This window comes from Dipteris shenzhenensis, chromosome 29 (genome assembly GCF_047967505.1).
Source record: "Dipteris shenzhenensis isolate YYH24624 ecotype China chromosome 29, Dip_SZ_1.0, whole genome shotgun sequence".
NCBI lineage: Eukaryota > Viridiplantae > Streptophyta > Polypodiopsida > Gleicheniales > Dipteridaceae > Dipteris > Dipteris shenzhenensis.
In genome coordinates this window covers 25,024,891-25,049,298 of record NC_141624.1, presented here as the reverse complement: position 1 = coordinate 25,049,298, position 24,408 = coordinate 25,024,891, and the positions used below count along the sequence as shown (strand labels likewise).

General features: G+C 43.7%; 1 pseudogene across 2 annotated transcripts; it reads right to left on the bottom strand.

Annotated features, from left to right (window-relative positions):
• Positions 1 to 300: 300 nt before the first annotated feature.
• On the bottom strand, positions 301 to 23,627 carry LOC147882623 (pentatricopeptide repeat-containing protein At5g27110 pseudogene; annotated as a pseudogene). Of its 2 annotated transcripts, none has more exons than XR_015543844.1 (3): positions 20,101 to 23,627; positions 19,256 to 19,368; positions 301 to 920 (listed from the first exon to the last, which is right to left on the bottom strand). The product of XR_015543844.1 is annotated as a pentatricopeptide repeat-containing protein At5g27110 pseudogene, transcript variant X1 (transcript). The 2 variants fall into 2 exon arrangements; XR_015543845.1 differs by having other exon boundaries at positions 301 to 849.
• Positions 23,628 to 24,408: the final 781 nt, after the last annotated feature.

Here is a 24,408-nt window from a genome sequence, read left to right as displayed (position 1 = left end):
GCCAACAGCCTCGATTTGCATGCAAATGATCATGGGTGAGGAGAAACGATTCCGTACGCCACGTTTCAACTCTTGAGGTCCAATGCTAGAGAAAGAAAGAAAGAAAGAAAGAAAGATATATTAATGTCTTCAAAAGCCCTCACGAGACTATGAGACAAAGCGCACACATAAAAAAGGGTACACACTAAACATTATAGACTGAGAGTGTCTTGGAAGTGCATATACCACTCCCAAAGTTATTATAGATTAGCTACATTGTACAAGGTAGTCAGTCTGTGTTACATCACTTTAAGACTGGGAGTCCCTGGATTTGGATTTAAAGTCTTTGATAAGTGCTTTTCCATCTCTGTAGACAACCCATTTCCCTTCTTTGCGAGCATCCTTTGCTTTGTTCAACTCTATGGACTTAATTTTGAGCTGAATTGAGGTGAGCTCCTCTAATCTCCATACTTTGATACCTCTCAACTTATTGTTTGCATGAGAATCTTGATTCTTGCTTTCCTGTCATTGAGCACCACTTTGGCTTGTGTGCCAATAGGAGCCACAATGGTTATGTCCTTTAAGTCCCACTCAATCTGAGGGGTTGCTGCTATGATATTATCAATTTTTTCTACCAGGCTCCCTTCATGCCAAATCTTCAGGTAGTCCTCCAATGTGTAGACATCGAGCATTAGCAGGCCTTGTTTTCCCTTGCTCTTGTACTTCTCCATATACTTCACTTTTGTTGCCTTTGTTGCCTTTGTTGTCCATTGTTGCTGAGATTTCCTCTTTGATTGATTTGACCTCACTGGTGACCATGTCCCAGACTTTCGTTACCAACTGTGGTGCAGGTGCTGCTTCCCTGTGTATCTGTAGTACTTCTTGTATGATGTCTTTCTTGCTAATGTTCTCCATCTCCTTTACTTTCTTGCAACCCTTTTCTAAAGCTCTCAACAAAATCCAAACATAATACTTGAATTGCAATTCATAAAGGTTTTGAATTGCAAGAAAATATCCCATATTTAAAAAAACATATAATTGAAAAGGTTACAAAGTTTGATTTTAATTGCATGATAGTAAAACACTCTCTATAAAAACATTGCAAGAAGAGAGAGAAGAGAGAGAGAGAGAGAGAGAGCGCAAGAAGCAACATGAATAAATGAAATTGATTCTTTAGATATAATTGGTGACCCAGAGTCATTACAAATGCCAGAAACTTACCTTGTTGCCAACACCTACTATTTCTTTTTCTCATCCATCTTTACTAATTGCTTCTATACTTTGATTAATTCATCATCATCATATATACCTAGATGAATCCAGGAACATTCCCAAACTCATCCTCTAAAAACACAACATAGTGCAGTTTCAATCTCATGATAGTCACTCACAAGGTTGAAAACCATAAACTCCATCATGCATAGCAGGGACTAGCTACTATGACATCCCCACTGACGTCATCAGCGCCCAACAGTGGGTGTAGACCATAGTATTAAAATATGCTCTCACACATACAAATCCACACACCCACACATACTTGAGCATCCATTTATACAAAATCTTTGTACTGAGTTTCTGTCGGCACTCCGGAGGTGAAGGGCAAACTCAGCCATGATGAAGGCTAGCACTAAAGGAGAAGGCTAATCAAAAGGTAGTCAAAAATCTCTTCATTCAAGCTACAACTGCTTGTGAAGTCTAAACATTTTCATTTTAGTCTCTCCCCAACAAGCATCTAAATCTAAATCTAGCTGATAGGGCAACGCACCATTTAAGATAGAAAGAATTATCACAATACCAACATGCCGCAACTTGGACGAAAACTTCACAAGGTGAAATTTGCATGTCCGCTAATACGGCAGAAGCATATACCTAGATGAATCCAGGAACATTCCCAAACTCATCCTCTAAAAACACAACATAGTGCAATTTCAATCTCATGATAGTCACTCACAAGGTTGAAAACCATAAACTCCATCATGCATAGCAAGGACTAGCTACTATGACATCCCCACTGACGTCATCATCATCATAGTTAATGTGCTAATGTTCCCAAGCATACTGCCGCCGCGGTCTGGGCTGCAATCCCACTCATGTAGCCATGGCTAGAACACCTTCATCAGTAACACCTTGTTGCCAACACCTACTATTTCTTTTTCTCACCCATCTTTACTAATTGCTTCTATACTTTGATTAATTCATCATCATCATAGTTAATGTGCTAATGTTCCCAAGCATACTGCCGCCGCAGTCTGGGCTGCAATCCCACTCATGTAGCCATGGCTAGAACACCTTCATCAGTAACACATGTCCTGAATACTATCATTAGGGTGGTCAAATGTTGGAGGAGTGATGGTTTATGGTCTGTTGTTTCTAGCCAGTATGTACATTGCATGATCAACGATGAGCATGTTCATGTCATTGAATAAGGGGTGTGAATGCCAAACCACTTGCAGGTTTTTAAAGTACACCAGTTGATTGGGGTGCAATGGGTTATTGAATTCATCAATCTCATAGTTGCTCTGTGAATAGACAGCCATAAAATGGTCCATCACCTTCCTTTGAAAGCAGCAATGCATGGTCCTCTGTATCTTCTACAATTGATGCTGCACTCCACAATACAACCCTAAACTTTCACTCCAAGAAAGATAGTGTATCTAGCCTAACCACATGCATGACATCTTTAGACTCGTTGACAACCCGTACCGTACGGTGACATCTACAATAGGTACACAGGAGAAACTCAAGTACGAGACATTTGGTGGAGCTCCCTTCCTACTGTAGAAAATATATCTTCTCCTGTGGGTCTGAGCTAGCCCTCCGCTTGTAATGCAATGTGTATGGGCTGGGTGTTGTTGCGACGTCGGAGTAGGAGGGTTTACTGATAGGGGTTGCAACAAAGGTCTTCACCTTTGGGAACTCCATGTTGGCCTGTGAATAGCTAGGGGCCCTCTTGCTGTCTCTAACACCCCAGACTAAGCCCAAGGACTCAGCTCAGCCTAGGGGCTGAAGATAGGGCTACCCCCTCCTGTGCAACCTAGATTCGAGACGCGCTGCTACTGTTGATGCCATTGCTGCCGCAACCTAGTCCTTGGCGTAGTCCCTTGCCGGTGTACTGCTATTATACTATGTTGTTGTTGCAATAGTAGACCGAAGGAGACGGGAGCGAGAAAGGCTAAGTGCTAGGCGTTAGGCAGGAACGGGGGGTGCAAGCGGAGAAGAAGCACGGGAGCTGGAGAGACGAAAGGAGACAAAAGCGAGAGAAATCCAAGATAGAGAGAGAAAAAGGTCAACACTTGCAAGCACATGCACACAGGGGACTGCCACATGGCTCATAAAGCCCCTAACTCTCATACCAATGACTTTCCCTTGGGCCCAACTTTTTGACCCCTCTATTCCTTGCCTTGGCCCTAGGATTTGGGCCTAGTGGGTGCACCTAGGCAATTGAAACCCACTTCTAGCATCAAATCCTAGGGGTTTTTGGCATCCACGGGTTTGCCTGCACATAGAAAATCACGTCCCCGTGACATACCTGTCATGTGCATGGTGTACCTAGGGTTGGATATCAGGTGAACATGGGTTACGGGATAGCATAGGGCTAGATGGCTATTTTTAGCTAAGTTTGCTATATATAGAGATTGATTCATATATAGTGCTCGCTTTATATGGAGGGAGCTATTCATAGCATTGTGCTATCTATAGCGGGTTTCCTTCTATATAGAGGGAGCGCCAGTGCTATTGTGTAGATCAGTTGAGCGCTCCTCAACTGATGGATGGGGCTTGGACCCAGGCCGGGACTCTAGCCATCTACATGGCAGATCATAGGTGGTGTATCGAAGGTCCTCTGGACGGGCTCAGGTGGTATGGGACGCTTGGGTTAGATACGAGCCTATGGATGAGTCGAGTTGTAGCCCACGTGCTCGGGGGTGGTCGGGAGGATCAAGGCACCTGTGCTATGATTCTGGTTGTAAATCGTGATTCCCTTCTCTAGGCGATGAGAAGACTTGATGCTTTCAGCAAGAGATATGAGGATGGATCATTACTGAACTATAACTACCCACGCTTGGGTTGTTGATGTGATTGGCTGTGTGGGGACACGTGACAGTAGGCTGGTTAGGGAAAGAATTCGCTCTAGGTTCTCAAGGATGAGATTCCTACCCTAGAGACCTAGATTTGCTGCAGTTGAGAAGTAGGAGGAAAGAGAGAGCGTTCATAAGCCTAGAAAGCGGCTTGTCTAGGAGATTCAGGCATCAGAGACAGGGGCGATATGATTGGGGGCAGGCGCTTGGCTTTGGGAAGGAGCGTATGGCCTGATTTTAGCGCGTTTTGGCTACTTTTGGCTGGCTGGAGAAAAGCGGGACAGAATCTATTAAAAGCGAGACTGTTTTTTGGTTAAAAAGCAGGTTGCTTTTTTGTTTTTCTCTAGCAAGGAAAGCACTTGCTCTAAATCTAGCGCGTTTTGGCTATTTTTGGCTAGCTGGAGAAAAGCGGGACCAAATCTATTAAAAGCGAGACTGTTTTTTGGTTTTAAAAAAAAGCAGGTTGCTTTTTTGTTTTTCTCTAGCAAGGAAAGCACTTGCTCTAAATCAAGCACCCACCCTAAATTCACCTAGCTTTTGCTGGCCCTTCCTGGCTATTTACTCTTGGTTCAAGAAGCTCCCCAATTTTGTATGAATTATGTTCTAAATTGTCTTGTTATTAAATTGACCAAGTTTTGGTTAATTTGGATTTGATTTGTAACTAAGTGGCATTTATAATTTGATTGGTTTTTCAAAATTATATAACGTGTACTTTTGTTCCATATATCTTGCAGTTTTTTAGATATATGGTACATTGAGCATACCTGAGACTTTGTTACATCTTAAACTGGACTTAACTAAGACAATTGGATTTCCCTTTCTCGAATCTTGGTGCGTAGATTCCTGTTTGGTTTCTATTTGTTGAACCCACATGCTGTGCTTACATATTTATGAGTGACCCCCCTGAGCCTCTGAACTAGAACAAAGCACTAGGGCACTTGGAGTATGCTACAAAAAATCATTGTTCCCAACATTATGGTAACATACCTGGAGAGAACACAACTGCATGCATCTGGGAATCCACCACAAGAGAGAAGAGAAAGATAAATAAATCATAGCATGAATGATGAGACATGCCCTTGGACCATCAGAATCTCTCTTGGATCTCTCTGGTAGAATCACGAACCACAACCTTAACAAGCCATGGACTTGAACCACTCTGATACCACTGTTGGCTTTTGGAGTCTCACATCACACAAATGTTCGTATGAAGAAACCAAAGCTAAACATAAAATATAAACTGTAACTTATACGACCTTCCATAAGCTTGTAGCATAGAGAATTACTTCGACTCGAGTAGAAACATCTTTCATTATTAAGAGCTCAGAGACACACAACTTGACGACCAAAGATAAATGAGCCTCACCCATACTTGATTTGTTGGCTTCAGTTGAGAAGGCATACGCTGATAAGATCACTCACTAATCGAACGCATGAGCAGCTGCTTTGACAAAAGGAAGAAGAACTCATTATACATGTCTAGAACAGTACCATTGATTGGATATAGCCAACTGAATTTTTACTGATTATCCTCATGTAGGGGCATTTCAAGGATAGATCAGGGGGACCATATCTTTTCCATGAAGATTCTTCCATCATGAGTTATGAACTGATAACTAATTGTTCTGCGATGGAAAGTCTGTCATGTATTTCAACCCAAGAATTTGAATTACAAGGGTATTCCGTTGAGGGATTTTCGGAATCCTAAGTAATTCAAGAATTAGGGTTGATAGAAATTGCAACCCAAAAATTGGCCTCGAGGGGTTCAATTGATGGGGATGTTCGAACAATGATTCCTCAATCTCAACCTAAGATTTTGAGTTCAAGGATACTCAATAGATAAGGTTGATAGAATCATTTACCTTCAGGTACGGATTTTACCATGCTTGTGTACGGATATGTCAACGGAATTAACTCTGTGGATTCAAGCGTTACTTGATTTCTCGAGAAGATTACTCGACGATATGTAACCTTGTTTAGATTGAAAGATTTACTTTCCTTGGGTTAGTTATCAAAGATTGTGGCTTTGGCCTTAGATTTTCTTTGATTTGAATCTCATGGAAAGTATAGCACACTCAAACTGATAGTCAGAGTATAGTTATTGGCATGGACTCATCTTCACAGAGAGTTTTCGGGCTTTCTGGTGAACTCAGAAGTGAGTTCTTAGAGGAAGGGGAGTATGTCATGTGCATGGTGTACCTAGGGTTGGATATCAAGTGAACATGGGTTACGGGATAGTATAGGGTTGGATGGCTATTTTTAGCCGAGTTTGCTATATATAGAGATTGATTCATATATAGTGCTCGCTTTATATGGAGGGAGCTATTCATAGCATTGTGCTATCTATAGCGGGTTTCCTTCTATATAGAGGGAGGGCCAGTACTATTGTGTAGATCAGTTGAGCGCTCCTCAACTGATGGATGGGGCTTGGACCCAGGCCGAGACTCTAGCCATCTACATGGCGGATCATAGGTGGTGTATCGAAGGTCCTTTGGACGGGCTCAGGTGGTATGGGACGCCTAGGTTAGATATGGGCCTATGGATGAGTCGAGTTGTAGCCCACGTGCTTGGGGGTGGTCGGGGAGGATCGAGGCACCTGCGCTATGATTCTAGTTGTATTGAGGACGAGATTCTAGGTCAGTGATAGGGTCAGATCCTGCGGGGTCGTGTCAATACCCCCCTCTTGAGACAACAAACTATCTAGTTTGCTGCTGAAAATTACAGCAAATAAACAACAATACCAGAATGTGCATCATCTGCAATATACAACCAGCAATGATTATATGGTCGGGAAAGCGTGCGAGTCCATCCATACCAGAATGTGCATCATCTGCAATATACAACCAGCAATGATTATATGGTCGGGAAAGCGCGCGAGTCCATCCATATATCAATGCATCACCTGTGTGGAGTGACTAGTACACTCATCATAGAGGTCCCGCAGCAGAAATACTATCAACAATCAATACCTCGGGTGAGACCTGCACTGTTACCAAGCGACCTCTAGATACGCGAGCTTGTCTGTCCCGAGGGAGTAGAGGTGCTACCCCTTTGAGCATCAGGCAATGCTCCAGACCTCTGCTCTGTTGAGCCTGAATGAGCCTCAACCGCAATCAGCTCGAGCTGAAATGCTTCCAAGTAGAGTTGCAATAACCCAGGTGAATCTGCCAGTTCATCTTCCTCCATCTACTTTGCATCCAGTGCTGAATAATTCCAGACTTTTACTAGATAACGACGGGAAACTCTACCTCTGATCTTTCTTTCCTTATGCGCCAAAATCTGATCTAGAATCAAGAGCTATCCTGCTCTATTTCAGGCTGTTCCTCATCATGCATCTCTTCAAGCACATCCCCATAGAAAAGGTTTCAGCAAACTCACATGAAAAGCATTATGAATTGTCCAGTGTTGTGGTAGCTTCAGCCTGTGCTACATCATTAATCTTCTACAAGACTTGAAACGGCCCATAGTACCTCATGTTCAGCTTGCTGTACAGCCTTTCTTCGCCTTTCTTATTCCGAAATCTTGCTTTCTGAAAACACAGCAAAATCCAGACACCCTCTTTGAAAAAGAGCTCCCGGCGGTGACGATAGGCTGCTCACTTATGATTTTCCTGACTTTTCTGGAAGGCTTCTTTAACCTTCTTATAAGCTGCATCCAAACTCTCCACATATCGATCTACTTCAAAGATATTTTCCTTCGTGTGCAAAATGGGTGGTACCTTTCTTCCACCTTCCACCATTTCAAAGGGTGCTTTCCCTACAGAAGAATGCATTGTGTTATTGTATGCAAACTCAACTAGTGGCAAAAAACTGTTCCCACTTTGCCTTATGCTCTGAAACATAGCTTTTAGAAGATCCAAGACAATAGAATTTGCCTCTTCTAACTGTCCATCTGACGGGTGGAAAGAGGATGAAAAATTCAGTGTAGTGTCCATGTTTTCAAAGAGACCTCTCCAAAAAAGGCTGGTCATGCGCGGATCTCTATCACTGACAATGGATAGTGGCATTCCATGATCTTGAAAATATTATGCATGAATATTTTCGCCATGTGATCCGTTGTAATCTTCTTCTTGACTGGAATGAAGTGGGCTTGCTTGTTGAATCTGCATATGATCGTCCAGATCCCATCATGTCCAGTTGGAGTACGAGGAAGATCAAATACAAAATCCATGGCAATGCTCTGCCAAGGAATAGGTAGTGGATGTAGCAATCCAAGTACCTTTTGCCTGTCATATTTCACTTTCTGACAAGTGATGCATGCTTTTACATATGCCTCGACATCTTTCCTCAAAGCTAGCCAATACAAGAAATGCTCTACTGCTTTGGCTGTAGCATCTATGCCTCTGTATCCTGCATATAGTGAGGCATGCCTCTCTGTTAAAACTTTTGGCCTGAGCTGCTTTGTGAGACAAAGTCTACCATGCATCATCTGAAAACCATCCTTAAGAAAATAGTGCTCATGTCTTTGGCCCTCAACCAACCGATCAAAAATCCTTGCAAAGTCAGCATCATGCGCATATTGATCCTTCATGGCATCAAGCTCACTGTGGTATGCAATGGTGACAATTGAAACTTGCAGTTTTATGGATACTGCATCTGGCATTGGCTTCCTTGAAAGTGCATCAGCAACAACATTTTCTTTGCCAGTTGCATGTACAATCTGCAAATGAAACATTGAAAGGAAGCATGCCCTCCGCATGCTTTCTTTGAGTGAGAAAGTACCTCAAGGATTAGTGATCAGTCTGCACATAAAAATCAGCACCTAAAAGGTAGCGTTCCAGGTAGAAAGAGCATGTATGACAGCGAACATCTCTTTCTCATAAATCTGCACATATATTTCAGCATCACTGAGCACCCCGCTCTGGTATGCAACCACTCTTCCATCCTGCATAAGCACTCCTCCTATGCTGTTCCCACAAGCATCACATTGGACAGCAAAGGACTTGCGTAGATCTGGCAAGATAATGATAGAATTGGAGCATAGCTTTTCCTTAAGCTCGTCAAAGGCTGCAATTTCCTTGGTATCCCACCTGAAAGGCACTCCTTTCTTCCGTAGAGCATAGAGGGGTGATGCTGTCTTTGCAAAATAGCGGATGAACTGCTTGTAATACGAGCATAAACCCAAAAAGCTGCGTACTTCATGGATAGTCTTCAACAGTGGCCAAATCTTTATGGCTTCCGCTTTGGCAGGGTCAATCCATCTTTGGTTATTATGTGCCCCAAAAAGTGAATCTCGTACATGAAGAACTCACTCTTCTTGGCATTGATTAGTAACTTGTGCTTCCTGAGCTGTGCAAAGACAATTGGAATCACCAGTACGGAGGTTGATGATTCCTCGGTAGTCATGTAGTTCCCTCCGCAGCTCACCTTCCTTAGCACTTTGGGGAAGCACTGCAGTACCAATCAGCAGAGAGATTGAGGAGGCCTTCCCATTATTGTGTCCTACACTCCGGGAAGTTAGTCATACAGTGTCCTCTCCATCAGATCACGAGCCACCAGCAACATCAGTGACCAATGTCTACACCTGCAGTTCCCTTCGTGATGACAGCCATTCGGTTGATTCATCAGAGGTGTGCTCAGCAGCCTTAGTACTTCCTCAGTACCTCAGGGGGACATGCTTAGTCCCAATATCCCGTCAGGAAGAAGCTATGCCAGCCATCTCTCACTTCTTTCGAGAGGCATACCAGTCATCCATGGTAGACAAGGTGTTCTCAGTAGTTCTGGACATCTCACAGTCCTTTCAGGTAGCATCACATTCAGTTGAGTCATTAGAGGGGTGCCCAACAGCTCCTCCGTTCCTTCGAAGAGCATCTAGTATAGTCTCCTCCTTGAAGGAGTGCTCTGCAATGCCAATCGCCGCTCAGCTCCTTGGAGAGACAGCCACAGTTCCATCTCTCTTGGAGTTTCTCAGAGAGACAGCTATTTCCACAACTCTCGGCATCACGCAAGTTCTTTGGGAGACATTTCCATCCACAGTTCCAGATTCCAGGAGGGTGGCAGAGTTTTTACCCTCAGCAATTATCACGCGAGCAAAGGAGGCAGGTTCATTCCAGCTTTCCCTTACTGCAGTCATGCAAATAATAGTACCACCGTTTCCAAGAGTGCATGTGAGTATTCTGGAGTTCCCAGGTTTTCCAATTTTGGTTGCCTAGCTTCAATGGCTTTCTCATCACCCCAACAGTTCTTGGAGTAGCACTAGCATTTCTATGTCGGTGGATCTTCCGCAGTGGGGAGAATGCATGCTAGGGTAGCGAGTTTCATGCCAGGAACCTATCAAAATGCCATACCACCCAAGGATTAGGTGTTCACAGTAGCAGCGTGGTGGGATGACTGGCCTCAGCAATTCAGCTTCCAGTCTTCACGGCAATACCGATTCTTAGGAGTTTTTATTGAGCCGCCGTGTTATCATAATTGAACATTCGTTCCTCAAGCCTTTTGGAGCGGTACCGGATCAGTCCCAGTGCCAGACTGTTATTCCTCAGTTCTTTGGGAGGACAGTCAAGTTTCGAGCAGTAGCTGGTGGTCAACACGATCACATTTTCTTCACAGATTCACTCGGTCCCTCAACAGCTATCATCATCCAGAATTGAAGCAGGAGGGAACGTCGCATGCACCCCTACACTAGGGAGCATGGTGACACACAATCTGACCCATTAATCATACGCCATAACCCCGTTGTGAGCCCTAGTCCAAGGATGTGTCAGGCACGAGCTACGGGGTCCATTCCCAGTTCCCAAAGTCACAAGCCACGGCGGAGCAGTTCGGCTCGCCAGATCTAGCAACAAGTTCAAAAGAGGGGAATGTCACATGCACTAGGTGGCAGTGACAACTAACTTCCTAGTCAGCAAATTGCAGCAAATTTGGCAAGCTTTGGGGATTCCAAAGGGCAGCTTACAGTGTACGGAGGGCAAGAGGGGCACCTTGCATACGCAGGACCAAGGCCTTCATGAATGGCCCAAAAGGGCCTGGTTTTATAGGCAAGGCCCAGCAGCCTGGTCGGCCAAACTGACCAGCCAGTCGGTTGTGCTGGCCCAAGGTTGGCTGGTTCCCAGCCCTATATAAGGGGCCTTCGACCCCCCTTTTCACTCACTCAGCCTTCCTTAGTTCAGGACTCAGCTCCCAGCCTCCAGCAGTGCTTCCAGCCAGCATATGTGCGAGGTTTGGATGTCCTACTTCCATAGCTCCATCTCCCACATGTCGTAGTTAGGGGAGTGGTCTCAGCACAGTTTTTGTATGCCAATTTGGCAACCATGTATAAATAAAGCAGTGTACTATAGTTAGGTAGATCCCTTGTGTCTCTCATGCTCAAGTTCTCCTGTATGTTCATCTATATTTCCGCTCAGCTAGTCCCCGCCTGTTACAGATAACCAGTTTATTACAAAGAAGAACACTACCCAAACATCTGTGAATTGCTACAAGAGGAGTTGCGAACTGATCCCTGTCAATTTGCTGTCCTCCTAAATCCACGATTAACTACAGCAGCAGCACACCCTCAATTCTTAACCATCCAGCATGCAAGCCCGCAATCCACCATGCAAGTCCCGCCCCCCCTCCCCACCCTTACCTTGCAGGTTTTAACACCCTTTGGGGTTTCTTGCACGCAAACAATTGCAAACACTTCCCATCACCATAATTCAACAATTTGCTCAGTTTCAAACCTCAAAACACTTCAGCAACGGCTTCTTTCATACTAAATAGAAGTCTTTTCTTTGAAAAACAAAAGAATAGAGTCAGCAACATGCAAAAACACTCCACTACATCCCTAGCACCATTTGAACTGCATACCTCATACACGTCAACTGTGTAGAGGGCTGCTCTAATACCAACTGATGCATCCCTACTAGGATCTAGCCCTAAACATGGTGCAAACACAATTAGCAAAGCCAAATAAAGATCAGCAAGCGACTCACCTCCTAGCCACACCCGAGCATGTGGGCTAGAGATCAAACTCCCACAACCTATGCCCATAGCTCTGGCAGCCCATACCATCGGAATCATCCACTAGAAGCCTTTAGTATAGTATCTCGTGATCCACCATGTAGAGGCAGGAGTCGAGGCTCATGATCTATACCAGACCCTCCACTGGTCACACTAGAATGCTAACCCAATAGCCTTGGCCACTCTTATAGAAGAGCATCCCACTTTCTAGAAAGCGTACTGGCTAAATATCGCCAACTCGTCCTTTGCCATTGTTCTAAGTCTTCTAGCCCCATGTTAGCCTACTTTCCTTAATCCTTGGGCCCCTAACCCTACTAGATTAAGTCCACTAATCCAAGGATTAGCATCTAGGTACATAACAATTGCTTTAGCAAAGAAATTAAGAATCCAAACCATCATGGAAAAGCAAAGCACATTCGCATCTTCTAACATTCCATTTGGCATTAAAGCAAAAAGGGGAAATTCAACCTAGCCATTGTTTTGTCTAAGTTGACACAACTATCCCATAGGATTGCCATGGTGAGATTTTAAATGTGTATGGGAAACCTCTGTGTGTATAAACATGAAACCTTCGACTAAAGGGGAGGGGTGTTGTCAACGACTTTACCTATCCTCGTTATTATCGGTAGCCTAAACCTCTCTTTTGGTTAAAACACTCACGGGCGATGGCTTTCTGTTGTTCCACCCAGCCTTTTCTCAAAGGATAGTTCATCGTCAGATCCATACGTTATTCCATTCATACCTATCCATGAGACCCTCAATTCCCTAGATAGTTCTCCTTGCCAAATGTCATCAATTTAGCCTCTCCACTTGGTGCATCTTTTTACCCCTCTCTTGGGGCACATTAAAAACCACTTGCCCCTTGGCATTATTGCACATTTAGGTGCACCTAGGCCTTAGCACTCAGAACTATCTAGTCAATGCCATTCCGCCCTCACCTAGGACCTTGGCAGTTACTTCTCTTGACCATTTCAATTACGCACATTAACTATTACAAAAGTTGGTCATCTAAGAGAAAATGCCCACCGATCTATCCGAGGTCATGCTATCCCGGCTAGAGCATAACATTCCTTCCCTCTTCAAGCATCAGCGTCCTCGATGATGAAATCTGGGAAAGCTCTCCGTAACTGGTATACGGATTCCCAGGTAGCTTCCGATAGAGGCTGACCATGCCATGCAACCAACACCGTGGGTATCTTCCGATTTCGTATTTGCATTGTTCCTCGGTCCAAGATTCTTGTTGGCTTGCGCCTTGCAATATCCTCTATCTCCTGAAACAAAACCACACCTTCGATTAGTGAGTCACCTGTATGCAAAAATTTCTTTAAGCGCGAAACATGAAAAACCGGGTGCACCTTACACCCCTGTGGCAATTCTAATTTATAGGCTACACTGCCTATTCTCTTTAGAATTAACCACGGCCCACAGTATCAAGGTGATAACTTAGCACACTCTCCTGAAGTCAACGACTTCGAGTGCGAAGGAATTCTGAGAAAAACTTTTTCTCCTTCTTCAAATACTCTTATAGACCGATTTTCATCCGCATACACCTTGGCTCTATCCATAGCCTGGCGGATATTAGCTCTCGCAAGTGCTAGCATCTCCCACATCTGAACTACAAAGTTCGCGGCACTAGGCACTTTCTAAGGTATTCCAACTATAGTTGGATTTGCTGGTCTATAACCATAGTTCAGTTCAAACGGACTGAACCCGGTTGAGGAATGTTTCCTATCATTGTAGGCAAACTCCAACAATGGCAACCACTTGTCCCATGTATGTTGCCTCAATGACACATATGCCCTCAGCATGTCCTCTAAAGTCTGGTTGACTCTCTCCGTCTGACCATCCGTCTCAGGATGATCCCCACTACTCATTCCTAACTCAGTCCTCAGTGTCTCAAATACCGCTGTCCAAAAGTGACCGGTAAATCTGACATCTCTGTCTGACACTATGGATCTAGGCAATCCATGCAGACGAAATATATGTCTAATGAACAAATCCGCCACTTGCGGGGTACTAACAGACTCTCTAGTTGGAATGAAGTGAGCCATCTTGGTTAGACGATCAACCACCACAAGGATAGAATTATATCCTCCTTGTGTTGCAGGTAGCCCTACAATAAAGTCCATGGAAATGCTCTCCCACTTACTTAGTGGTATCTCCAAGGGCTGTAAAAGTCCGGGTGGCTTCACCCGCTCGGCCTTACTTACCTGACATGAGAAACACCGTGTCACATATTCATGAATATGCTTTTTCATCTTTGGCCAAAAGAAATCTCGCTTCACGAGATCATAGGTCTTCTCGACACCTGGATGTCCCGCACACGGGCTATCATGGCACTGTCGAATGACTCTCTGCCTGAGATCATTCTGACCAGGTACTACAACCTTGCCATTTCTAACTAGCATACCATCCCTTATGGTATATCTTGCATAAGTTTGGCCTTTTCTAGATGCCAGGTCATCCTTTTCACTTTCCCCGGGTTTTAACACATGAGCTTTAGGCCATAAGCTCTGGACAAACTCGTCCACCTTTTGAGTTTCTCTTATCTCGGTCATTAGAGCACTCTCTAATACCGTGAAACTCAGGTTGTGCATAATGCGAGACAACGCATCAGCCACCTTATTGTCTTTTCCTCTTCGGTACCGAATCGTTAGATTAAACTCCTGCATGAGCTCTGCCCACCTAGCTTGGCGGCCCCTCAAGTCAGGCTGTTTACAAAAATGTTTCAGAGTATCATGATCTACATCCACATAAAACTCTGAACCATACAAATAATGCCTCCATGTTTTCAAAGCATGAATAACAGCATACAACTCTAATTCATGAGTTGGCCAATTCCTTTGAGAGGGAGAAAGCTTCTTGCTTTCAAAGGCTACTGGCCTTCCCTCTTGAAGGAGAACTGCTCCTACCGCAATGCCACTTGCATCGGTTTCTAGGAACAACGGTTTCTGGGGATCAACTATTTTTAACACCGGTCCTGAGACCACAGCTTGTTTTATGGTGTTAAAACTTTCCTGTTGATTCTGTCCCCAAATAAAAGGTACTTTATCTGAGGTCAGATCAGTCAATGGCGATACTATTCCGTAATATCCTTTGATATGCCTTCTATAAAACTGGACAAATCCCAAGAATGATCGCAACGCGGTCAGACTCTGAGGGATTGGCCAAGTTCGGATCCATTTCTACCCCCTGTGGAGTAATTATGAACCCTAAGTATTCAAGCCTAACCATACACAGTATAGTTTTCTTTTTATTCACATAAAGACTGGCTTTCCTCAAAGTACTGAACACTATTCTTAAGTGTTCACGATGCTCAGTAACACTTTACTGAATATCAAGATATCGTCAATAAAATGTACTACGAACTTTCCGATATACGGACGTAGTAAATCGTTCATAAGCATGACGAAGGTCGCTGGAGCATTGGTAAGTCCGAAGGGCATTACCAAAAACTCATAATGACCAAACCTGCTTCTAAAAGCGGTTTTATGCACATCCTCGGCTCTAATCCGGATTTGATGGTAGCCACACTTAAGATCTATCTTACTGAAAATCACAGCTCCATGTAATGCATCTAGCAAATCATCAATCCGAGCCATCGGATACCTGTGCTTAATAGTGATATTATTCAATGCTCTGTAATCTATACAAAAGCGAAACGTATCATCATTTTTCCTCTTTAATATCACTGGCGAAGCAAAAGGTGAGAAACTTGGTTGAATCTGCCCCAACTTGAGGTATTCTTCCAGTTGTCTACGCACCTCCACTTCTTCAGCAAAACTCATTCTATAGGGAGGTCTATTCACGGGTTCTGCCCCCGGGATCAGTTCAATCTTATGTTGAACTTTCCGCTCTGGAGGTAACCCATATGGTAGTTCATCCCTAAAACATTCAGAGAACTCTTTTGTTATAAGATTAGCCAGCTTGGCCATCTCACCACTTTGCGTAACATCAGTGCTAGCGGAAGACTCATCCACCGGCTCTACCGATGCTGTGCAAAGGAATAAAAACTCTACTTGAGCCTTTCTGATTTCCATCACGGAAACCAACGGTCCCTGAGGTATATCTTTTTCACCTCGCAAGACATAAAGCACATCATTCATCTTGAATTGATATACGTGCTTTTTCCAATCAATGGCTGGATTCTTTCTAGAATGCCACGCCATACCCAGGGCTATATCTGCATGAGCAAGCTTGGTCATTTCAAAATCAAGCTTCTCAGCATAGTCCTGAATCCGAAGCTCCAACTGGGTAACCCTTTGGTCCCATACTTCAGTTGAACTTCCATCTGCCATCCTGACTGTATACGCATAGTCAGATGGACTTGTTTTTAATTTCAGCCTCTTCACGAGCTTGGAGTTAATCACATTGTGAGTTGACGCTGAGTCAAACAACACAATGACATCATGACTGGCCACTTGCCCTTTCATTTTAATTAACTCCGTATCATTGAAGGCCGTATACCCCGTTGCTGCGGGCTTAGATAGGATGTTATCAGGTGCACTCGTCACTAACTTAGCAACAGATACACATAACAAACAAGGTACTAACCTCTGAGAAGGTCCCGCCAGTTGCATCTGCATATGTTCCGCATTGGGACTCTCCTAAATTTCTACGTCGCATTCAGATATTATCATATTAGCCGTGCGACGATCTTTATTCAGTGGACAATCCTTCCACTGATGTCGCTGAAGGCAGCCGAAGCACAATCCTTCTTTTCTAGCTTTTTCTTTTTGTTCAGGGGTCAACGAGGACTTTGACCAAGCCCGGGCTGCCATTGGAGTTATTTTCCTTTTCACCCCAACGGTGGTACTTGTTTTTACTGGTCCCTCAACTGGCTTCACCTGCTTGGTTTGGCCACTTGGCTGCGAGACACTTGTCTTTGAAACCCATTTCCTCGGAAATCCCCCTTTTTTCGGGTACTCATACTGAGTCCCTGCCTACACAAATCCACCAAATCTGCCTCTGGCATCCTCATAGTTCAAGGCTACTGCAATAGATTCATCTAGTGTAGTCACATATTTAGCCCGAACTTCCATTTTGATCTTGTCGTTCAGTCCATAGATATAGTCCTTTAACTGAACCGACATAGGGAGAGGGTCTGTTATTTTCATGACACATTCCCTGAATTTGTCAGTGTACTCTACCACTGACAAGCTCCTCTGACGAAGATTTCTATAAGCATCCCAAGCTCGGGACTCTTCATCAGGTGGAAGAAAGTGTTTCTTGAATTCCGCTTTAAACCCTTCCCAGGTGGTTGGAGCAACTTGATCCTTCTGTTGCTTTATCCACCATCTGTCCGCGGCCTCAATAAACAGGTGTGTGGCCTCGCGGATTTTCTTTAGATCGGATCTAATCTCACAAATGGCGAAGGCTTCTTCCCACTTGTGTAACCAAACCTCGATCACATCAGAGCTGCGCTCGGTCATCCGACCAGCGTACTTCTCCGGTCTATAATTAGCGATATTGGACACTTTGACCCTTGCGCGCTCTAAGGAATGTATACTGGGCTCTGGCTCTGCTGGAGCTTTGCCCTTATCAATTCTAGACGGTCTAGCCAACAAGGCTTGCACCATCTCCCTAATCTCATTTTGACCAGCATTCACTTGAAACTGCTGGTTCATAATCTGTTGTAAAGCATCCTCTAATATCGAAATCCTACCAATCAAAGTAGGTGCTGCCTGATGTGACATCTGTTGTGTAGACTATACTCTAGACTCACTAGGATTCACTCTTGAATTCTGCCCTTCTGCTTCCATAGGTTCACAGTGGAAGATGGTGTTTTTTTTTTTCCTTTTTTTTTTTAAAAAAAAAAACCCAAATAACCAATATATACACCCTTCACTTCTGTTCCGCTTTCCTTTTTTTTTTTTTCTCTTCTACAGTGCAGAAATCACAGGACCATATGAAAACAAAAAAAAACTGCACGGAAAGAAAGAGCTCCCTGATCTTTGCGACGATGCCAGCTACTCTTTCCCAGACGTACAGTTCAAATAGGCTGTGCAAAGGTCTTAGAATGCCTCGCAGCCGATGCTTCTGTAGAACAGCAAGCAAGATGAAACCAAATATGCGGCCATTGATCGACGTGACGCCTTCACGTTACGTGAACTACCATCGTGCTCCAAAAATCGGTTTTTTTTTCCAGCTGCATAGCCTAGTTTCGTCAACGGCCACTTTGCGCTAGTCCTCGTCCACCTCCTAAATCTCTGCGCTGCTTCCTCGATCTTGAAATTGATATTCCTCTGCCCACCACTACAGCCACGCTTCTTCCTCACGCACAGCCTTCCATCGATCCCTTCGTTGCCTTGAGCTCTGATACCAAAATGTCAACGACTTTATCTATCCTCGTTATTATCGGTAGCCTAAACCTCTCTTTTGGTTAAAACACTCACGGACGATGGCTTTCTGTTGTTCCACCCAGCCTTTTCTCAAAGGATAGTTCATCGTCAGATCCATCCGTTATTCCATTCATACCTATCCATGAGACCCTCAATTCCCTAGATAGTTCTCCTTGCCAAATGTCATCAATTTAGCCTCTCCACTTGGTGCACCTTTTTACCCCTCTCTTGGGGCACATTAAAAACCACTTGCCCCTTGGCATTATTGCACATTTAGGTGCACCTAGGCCTTAGCACTCAGAACTATCTAGTCAATGCCATTCCGCCCTCACCTAGGACCTTGGCAGTTACTTCTCTTGACCATTTCAATTACGCACATTAACTATTACAAAAGTTGGTCATCTAAGAGAAAATGCCCACCGATCTATCCGAGGTCATGCTATCCCGGCTAGAGCATAACAGGTGTAATATTAGCGTCACTATTACAGTCTCATATTAATGTAATATTAGGTACATGGATAAGTGTGTGGGTAGAGTGGTCTAAAGTAGTGTATGGGGATCAACCCTAACCTTAGTAGAATATATGACCTAGGTTTATTTTTGAACTGAGAGGTGACCTTGTTGTGTCATGTCCTTGTCCTCTCTCGCTCCTCTCCTTCCTCACAGATACCATAGCTATCATCGTATGATGTATCTCTCCTGGTGCTTGTTTTTGTTTCGAGGATCTATTTCCAAAGAAGGGTAAAGTCCAGTTTTGCCTATTTCCCGGCTATTGGGTGGTGGTGGTTTTTTTTTTTTTTGGGGGGGGGGGGGGGGGGGGGGGGGGTGTTAAGAATGTTGTTTCAACCATCTTTCGTATTACATGCCTTTACAAGGTTAGAATAAGTTCAATCTTACAAATCGAGGCTTATTGTATACTCACCTCATTCAATGAACAACCACTCTGGTTCTCAAAATACTCATGCACAATGGTACACCAACCTTGCCTTGATACAAGAAGCAGGTTGCTTTGGTGCTGGAGTGTTCTGAGAGATCCTGGAGCAGACAATATTTATAAACATTATACCTTTGTAAGACTAGAATAAGTCCAATCATACAAATTTAGATCTTTTTGTTGTTCTAAAGATCGAAAATCTACACAGAAAATAAAAGAGAAAATGAAAGAGAAGAAAAAAAGAGGTAAACAAAAACTTTTATGAAAAACAAAAGGAAGACATACTTAGCAAGCAAAGCAACACTTATGTCGTCATCAGTGCCCAAGCATAAGCAGCTATACTGGGTTTCTAAAGACCCGCGGAGTCTCTTGGGCAAACCCAGTGCTTACTAAAATACGTCAAATAAACAAAAGAGAAAGAAAACAAGAAATAAAGAAGAAAGGAAGCAGGTGACTAAGCAAAAATAAACAAGCAAGTCAAGAAACAAAATCTTCCAAAAAACTGGAATAACGCTTTCTCTCTCTCTCTCTCTCTCTCACTCTTATGCTCATTTTCCTTCTCACCACAGAAAAACATTGTACTTCATCCCATCCGAATAGAATGATGTCAATGTTGTTTCATTAATCTTCTAATCATTTTCTAAGCAGGTTTTCTGGCCAAATGCATTTCATCACCACAGATGGCCATGCAAGAATTGCCAGCAAAAATGGACTGCAAAGAAAGCATGTTACAAGCTTGTAAATCATATCAAGTACCAAGAACACACAATTCACAGCACAGTCCAAGTGGGAATGTATAGAAAAAGATAGAAGGAACGGATGCAAGTTTTTACCTTCAAATTTTGCTGCATATACTCTTCTGACAAAATTATTCTGACTAGTTCTGATACTATTTTGCAATTGAGGAGCTCTCATGGAAAAAGTGGTTGTCTGCAAAAGTGGTTGTCTGCAATCTCGCATGGCCATACATTCTTCAAATATGTCTCCTCTTTGAGTTAAAATTTCTGAAGGCATCCCATGGCGACAATGACAGGAAAAATCTGGTCTTCCACCGCTTCCAAAAGCTTTAACTATAAGTCTAAGAAGATCAATATGCCCCAACATCATTGTATAGCTTATTAGCTTAGCTCAAACCAATATTTGGCATGAGCAAGGGTGTGTCAGAACAAGACTAAAGATTGCATTTGGGTGGCAGTCTCATCTTGTCAGCCGTAAATGTGTCCGCAGGAATCCTTCCCTCGTTTCTATTTATATACATTCAGAGGATAGAATGGGTGCAATATCATTATGCTTTTGTTGGATCTGTCTGACATTGACTCCAAACAGACTCCCAGTGTGGCAGATATCCTTTATCATTGGATAAAGCTCTTAATCTCCTTAAATTGGCATAAATATTATCAATTTGTGGGTGGGTGTTGTCTCCCACAATGAATTGATGTACATTTCCATTTATCTCAATCCAGGCTCTGCCAGGCTTCTTCCTGGCACCAGCACATGTCCTCAGCTCTTGCATTATGTGCTGAATGTCCCACATATGGGCCTCAGCATACATGCTGGACAACAGCACAAAGCCAGCAGCATCATTGGGATCCGACCAAACGAACTGATCTAAGCATTTTGTTCCTAGGTCCACGTTGCCATACATTCTGCAGGCAGTTAACATAGAGGTCCAACCAGAAATATCAGGTGGGTTTGGCATAGTTTGGAGTAGCTCTTTTGCCTCATCCAGGCGCCCTACACGCCCAAGAATGTCAATGATGCAGTTGAAGTGCTTAGAACTTGGTGTGATGCCGTAGTCTTCTCTCATCGATTTATAGTATTGATAACCTTTATCAACTTGGCCTGCATGACTGCAGGCAGACAGAACACTTGCATAAATTGTTTCATCTGGGGCCAAGCCTTGATGCTGCATATCCTCAAAACATTGAAGGGCCAGCCTGCAATTGCCAGAATGTGTGTATCCTGCAATCATTGCACCCCATGACACCACATTCCGATCTGGCAATTTTCCAAACACTTTGTATGCCTCCTCCAAGCTCCCACATTTGGCATACATGTCAACCAGAGAACTTCCGACAACCACATCTGATTCAAGTTCATTTCTGATAGCCTGGTCGTGTACCAAAGCACCCTGCACTATGGCTCCTATCATGCCACATGCCTTCAAAATGGATGAGAATAAGAACTCGTTTGGCTTAATACCTTCCTGCTGCATTTCCTCAAACAGCTCAAGAGCAAGGCAGCCATGCTCATGCAGGACACAACCAGCAATCATTGCACCCCACGACATTACATTTCGATCCTCCAATTTGGCAAACACTCTGCTGGCCTCCTCAAGGCTCCCACATTTGGCATACATGTCAATAAGAGTGTTTCCGATGACCACATCAACTTTAATTTGACTTCTAATTAGCTCATCATGAATACATATTCCATGCCTTAAGACACCTGTACTGCTACATGCTTTCAAGGCACATGAAAAAATGACTATGTCTGGTTTAATGCCATCTTGTTGCATCTTGTCAAAAAGTTCAAGAGCAGGAACACCATAGCCATGCTGAGCATATCCAGAAATCATAGCACCCCACGAGAGAACATCTCGATTTGGTAGTCGGTCAAAGATTTTGCATGCCTCCTTCAGGCCTCCACATTTGGCATACATATCAATAAGGCTATTCATGATAGTTAAATCTAATTCAAGGCCACTACCGATAATTTGATCATGTATGAACTTGCCCTCCTGAATTGCACCTATGCTGCCACATGCTTTCAGCATGCATAGACAGGAGGCTTTGTCTGGCATTATGCCTTGCTGCTGCATTTTTTGGAAGAGCGCAAGGGCAGAAAGACTAAGTCCATGCTGAGCATATCCAGCAATCATCACAGCCCATGACACAACATCTTGATTTGGAAATTTATTGAAAAGTTTGCATCCCTCTTCAAGTCTTCCACATTTTGCATACATATCAATCAGGGTGTTTCTGATAGGCACATCGGCATCAAGACTTCTTTTGATTACCTGACTGTGTATCAGCTTGCCTTGTTCTAACGCTCCTATACTTCCACATGCTTTCAAGGCACATAAATATATGACTCTGTCCGGCTGTATGCCATCGTTTTTCATCTTCTCAAAAAGCTTGAGAGCAGAAGTACCATGTCCATTCTGGGCATATCCTGCAACCATCACCCCCCAGGACTGCACATTTCGGATTGGCAACTCGTCAAATACTTTGTGAGCCTCCTCCAGGCTCCCACATTTTGCATACATGTCAATGAGAGTGTTCCCAAGAACTGCATCTAATTTGAGTCCACTTCTGATTATCTGATCATGTATGTTCATGCCATGCCGCAAGGCTCCTATGCTGCCACTTGCTTTCAAAATACTTGAAAACATAACCACATCTGGCACGATGCCTTCCTGCTGCATTTTCTCAAAAAGCGTAAGCGCAAGGAGGCCATGGCCGTGCTGGATATAGCCTGCAATCATTGCACTCCATGACACAACAGTTCGGTTCGGTAAGTCATCAAACACTTTGCGTGCCTCTTCTAGGCTTCCACATTTGGCGTACATGTCAATAACAGTGTTCCCAATGACGACATTTGATTCAAGTCCGCATCCAATTATCTGATCATGTATCAGCTTTCCTTGGTTAATGGCCCCTATGGTACCACAGGCCTTCAAAACACATGGGAATATCATTTTGCTTGGCTGTATGCCCTCCTGTTGCATTCCATAATATAGTTCAAGAGCCGTGCTACTATATCCATGCCTGGCATACGCTGAAATGACCTCATGAAATGTATGTACACTAGGTTTTGAAATCTTGCAAAACACTAGGTTTGCTTCTAGCAAGGTCCCACAAAACGCAAACAGGCGAATCAGATGGTCTGTTAAAATTGCCTGTGAGTCAAACCCCTCGCTGACCATGAGGGAATGTAGACGCCTAACAGTTGCCAAATCTTTCTTTGCACTGCACCTCTGAAGAAGGCGCATAATGCTTGAAAGTATAGGGATCCCTTGCTTGTGCATGGCATCCAGCGTCCCCACAGCGTCCTCCAGCTGGTCCACTTTGGACATTTTGCAAACCCCTCCAGCAGATCCAGTAGGTCAAACATTGCTGGGAAGCCTGGTGGTAGCTTCTGATCGCAATCTAATACCTCTAAACTTGTAGCTCTAATTTTTCATACGACACGGGGAGCATATAACAGATGGATAAGCATAGCTTTGAGGGGGAAATCAAAAAGAACATCTTATGCATCCAACACGCAAGTTAAGCATATGCAAGGATGCTGAAGAGAGCCGATACGAGATGTAAATATTCACAAACAAGGATCAGAACAAAGTTGGAAATAAAATATTGGAGAGCTTACGATTACGTCCTAACGGAATTGATAGCTTTCGCAACGGATAGTCATTTCGACAAGTTTTTGTGATTTCAAGCTCTCTTTCACCCATAACCTTTGCCATGATATGCTACCCGAACAGCAAAAATTGTATATCCATTCTTCTGCAATACTTTTATTTTGGTCTCAACTTTTGAAGACTCGAAAGGAGCTCTCCAAAGGGTCTATAGAAAGTAATCAAAAGCCAATGTTCAAAAAGTCATGTTGACCTTTTTAGTGCAATTGGACTCTAGGCCTATGGTCAAAACGTGTGTGTGTGTGTGTGTGGGGGTTCGACCACTACCGTGGCCCTTGGCCTACTTTCCCAGGACCCGCACAACATGCCCAAACATATGGACCGCCTAGGCAAGTGAGTGAAGAGTGTTGCAAGCAAGGTCAATAGGGTGCGGTGCCGAGAGGAACACCGGGGGGGAGGGGATTTTACGGTAATGGCAGTTTCGTTGTACTAACAATGTTTCCAGTTAAGTTGTTTACCTTATATGAGGGGTATGAAATGCTTGTCTTTTAGCTTGTATGACACCACCTTTATGTCTCCACTATGTCCCCACTCATACTTAATGGTCCATCTCCTCTCTCCTCTCCTCTCTTTCCACTCATTAACCTTTCCTCATTTCACTTCCTTTCTTCTCTTTCCCTCTCCTTCCAATTTACACACTTCCTTTCATTTTTACAAATTAATGGAGAATCTTATTGTAATTTTTATCCATGTTACTATACATGGAGACTTAGAGATTGTG